Source organism: Octodon degus, unplaced genomic scaffold (assembly GCF_000260255.1).
Source record: "Octodon degus isolate 3935 unplaced genomic scaffold, OctDeg1.0 scaffold00001, whole genome shotgun sequence".
Classification (NCBI taxonomy): domain Eukaryota; kingdom Metazoa; phylum Chordata; class Mammalia; order Rodentia; family Octodontidae; genus Octodon; species Octodon degus.
In genome coordinates this window covers 30,313,135-30,317,532 of record NW_004524577.1, presented here as the reverse complement: position 1 = coordinate 30,317,532, position 4,398 = coordinate 30,313,135, and positions in this window count along the sequence as shown.

Genomic DNA, 4,398 nt, shown 5'->3' with positions numbered 1-4,398 from the left:
CTGAATTCAGAAAAAAATTGAAAATAGAAAAACTCTCTTTGCTTTTTACTCTACCCTCTTCCTGATGATCTAATTCACTTCCAGGCCTCAGCCCAGATGTCAGTGAAAACACATGAACTAGAAGAAGGACTTGAGCAAAACTTTATCAAAACATCCCACTGAGTAACTGCCACAGTTTCATGTGTTCAGCTGCCCGTCCATACTGCATGTGGATACTCCAGGCTGCTTCGTCAACCTGGACCCATCACTTTCTTGCTTGCTGTTCTTATCATCAGCCAGCCAACCTCCTGAAATAAGCCCCCATGGTGCCGTCCCCTTTCCATTTCCGGTCAGCCATATCCGGGTGTCTACGTAATCATGTAGCCTTTTTCCAGAAACTTCTTTTGAATCCAAGCCTCTCTTCTCTGCCTCCCTTCTCATTATCTCATATCAAGTGCCCCCATCAACAGAGCCCATAAGGCCTTACTACTTTGTCTGCATGAATTCCTCTCCATCTTCCATTCTGTGGCCAAAGCAACCCCTATCCAGCAGGCTACGAGTGACCCTGATGCCTCATCATACCTCATGATGCCCCTCACAACCAGGTCCCAACAGACCGTTCCTTTCGCCACTACTCACTTTTCTGACAGCCCAGCTCCTTGGAGCTTTAGCCAAGTAGGTTACGATGATTTTTTCAACTATTTTTTCCTTTGTTAGTGCAACTTCCTCGGTATGGAGTTCTCTACTGCACTCTTCATATCTTTTTGGAAGCTGCCTCTGAGCAAATGATTGTCTTGGGCCCTGGATGGGAGTGTGGGCTGGGAAGACAGAGAGTCTTAATTGATTTCTCCATGTACCTGCAAAAGATGTTGGGAAGTCACTGCGTTCTTTTCCTTGGATTCTTTTTCCATAAACATGAGAAGATGGATAATGATTTCTGTAAGATGAGACTGATATGAGGCTTAACTGATAAGAGAAATGTGAAGCTCCTGTCATACACACAGTGCCCTTCACAGGCAGGCCTCTGAATTCCTGCCTCATACACGGTGAACACGTAATAACTTCTATCTTCCGTGACTGGCAGTTCCCAAGACAGTGTTATTTTTCTCACACTTCTGGGATAGCTACAGAAGAGGACTCTGACATGTGAAAAATTTACTCATTTAGAAGAGTTTTCTGAATGCTTAGGAAAGAAGATAGAAGAGTCTTCTAAGTGAAGGCAAGGAAAGTCCTTCCCTGGGGTTATGAGTCAGCTTATTGGCAGGACAAGGCTGCAATTAAAATGAAAAATTATCATTTTGATTCCACTGGTCCTTTGTACTTGTTCAATCAACTGGACTCATGGATGTTCTATTCCCTACTGGGAAATAGAATCCTCTTAATCACCTAAGTTAGGGATAGTCTTGACATGGTAGAGTTTCCCTCTTATACATGATTAACATACCAAACTTAATTTAGTGCTGTACCTTTTCCTTCTTTCTACTCAATCTGTATCAGCCTAGAAATGCATGATGCTAAAAACTCATGTGGTGCTAAGCTGATGAATAAACTACAGCACCACTTCTTCAGTTTTTTGAAGGCAGACAAATGGTAGAATATAGTGTGGTAGAAATATGCTAACAGAGGAAGGGGGCTGCAGTCCATCTGGGACCTGAGAAAGGCTGCCAATACAAAATGGAACACAACCAAAGCTGCTTCTTGCAGGCCTGACAGCTCAGTTCTGGGAGGGAGTGTCAGTGTGTGCAAAACAAGGGAAGATCGCAAGCATAGGTAACACTCTGTGAAAGAGATCAGCTCTTTTGAAGTACCAATAACATCTCTTTGGCTAATTGCAATTGTAACATATTTGTGTTGTCTTCCCATCTTTGTGGTAAAATATCTAGAACATCAAATTCAAAGACTGAGTTACTCATTTAGGCTCACAACTTCAGAGGTTTCAGTTTGTGGTTGCTAAATCCAAGTTTCTGGGGCCAATACAACATAATACAACATGGAAGAAGTACACGTCAGAGGAAGACTGTGTGTGTGTGTGTGTGTGTGTGTGTATGAGAGAGACAGAGACAGAGACAGAGAGACAGAGAGACAGAGGCAGAGACAGAGACAGAGACAGAGACAGAGACAGAGAGAGAGAGAGAGAGAGAGAGAGAGAGAGAGAGAGAATCACAATCACAGGTTGGTGACCAAACCTTTAAGTTATGAGCCTTCAAAGGTAATTTAAGACTTAAACTGTAATAATGTATATGAAACCATAATTCCAAGAATAGAATATACAATACAGGTTATATTACATTATGTTAGCTATGAAATACATTAACATGGATGTTTTTGCATCCTGATATTTGCTAGCATATGATCTTGAGTAAATTGCTTAACTTCTTCAAGCCTCAGTTTCTTTATGTACCATTTGGAGATTAATACTTCATAAGCTTTACATTTAGATAAGAAAGTGTCTTATAAATCTTTTTTTTTTACCATGCCTAGAACTTAATTTGAGTTTATTGATTGAAATTGTCTCCCATTCATTTTCTGTGTTCATTTTACACCTAGGACAAGAGGAGTGAAATCTGGAAGGCAAAGCCAAGAACAGCACTATAACTTAATCACAAGAGCATAAGAACCAGAATTAGCATGCTGGTACTGACAGTGGCAAGACAAACTACAAGTGTAAAAACTATTTCACAAAAGAAATAGACCAGCTATTTCTGCTGTCCTTAATTTTTAATTGCATTTTTATTTGCCCACTTATGGTTGTATTGTTTCATGCTGGCTTGCTGGCTCATCATTATTTTCACGGTATTTTGAATGTGGCTTTGTACACAGTCTGAGATCTTCAAATTGAAGTTATTCTGATTCCTAAAACAAGCTGCCATCTGTGAGATTATAGCATAGAGGCACCACTGTTTTATTATTACTTGAGTCAATAATTGTTGGTGCAACAGTATCTCAGGTGAATACATGGTATGCAATTCTTAACTGTTCTTAATTTCTAAAAGTTTAATTTGACTTAATGAAAATAGGTATTCACTTGTATGAAGTGCTCTGTCTAGAAGGGGTGAGGATTTTGAATTAAATCTGAATACAGGCAACTCATAAGAACAAATGTAGTAGAACGGACACATGGTCAGGATTCAGAAAACCTGTGCTTCTCTTATAAATATACATGGCAAACTAGATGTGGCACCTGACACAATGAAGTAATTTCGGTTGTAGCTTTTTTTTTTTTTACCCCAACATCCATGTTACACCCTACCCCCAAATTTTCCTGTTTCAATCATTAAACCCCAACTGTCACAAAAGAATCAAGTGGATACAACAGCAGAGAGAAAATTCCATTTCCATATTTTAAGATTCCTGGCTGGATGTAGGAATTACAGTGACATTAGATCAACACAGGGCAAGTTGCAAACTTATTTATACAGATTTTACATGACATATGCAAAGTCTCACAAAGAAACCTTGACCCTATGAAGCAGTTTGAGCCAGACATTCACATACTGAATTAGACAAAGAATAGCAAGTTGCGAAAAACAGCTGTAGGCTATGAGGTGGTGTAGAAATAATAGTTATTTTTTTAAAAAAATCTCCATAAAATTCCTTTAGTCTCAACCTCTTGTCTTTGAGGATAATAATATGACTCCTTTTGATGTAGGAAGAATATCTTTCACATGGAAATTTTATGTCATGTTTTCAAGCCATAGAAAAGAGGTTGAAATAGTCATCTTGTATCACTGCTTTTATTAAAAGTCCTAAATTTGAAATAGTTAATATTCCAGAGCAATATATTTTGGGATGGTATACTCTTAACTTCTTCTATATAAAAAGATTTTATAAAAGGAAAGGGCTATCCAGACATGAGTATGTGAGCATAGTTATATTATTCATTCTTTTTGCATGAATGATTTGCTGATAGTGTACAAAGAGAATTCTGTTCATGACTTTGACCTAGAAACTGATTATTCTTTGCAAAAAGTCTTTCACATAAAATATATTATTTTAAAAATCATGAGTATTTATTTACTTTTACTATTTAGTATTAATGATATAGTGTGTTGGGAGGCAGAATCTCCTAAAACAGGTTAATGTGTCAGGATAATTATTTGTGTGTTACCTGTTGCCAAGTTTATTCAATAACTGGCACCAGGGGCACACAGCAGACATTTGATCACTCATGTGAATTTAATGTGAAAATACAGAAGTATTTGTTTCCATGTTGATAGCTTTAGCTATGATTTAAATTTTTGTTCTAGGTAAGTTAACATGCAGTAATCCATATGGAACTTTAAGAAACAGGAGTGAGACACTGATGAAAATCATTCTATATTTGTATCATACCAAAAACTGTTTTTACCCAATGTCTAAAAATATGGTTCTGTTGGAAGATTTAACACATAGAGTTGTCCTAACCCAAGTCTGTGTTTT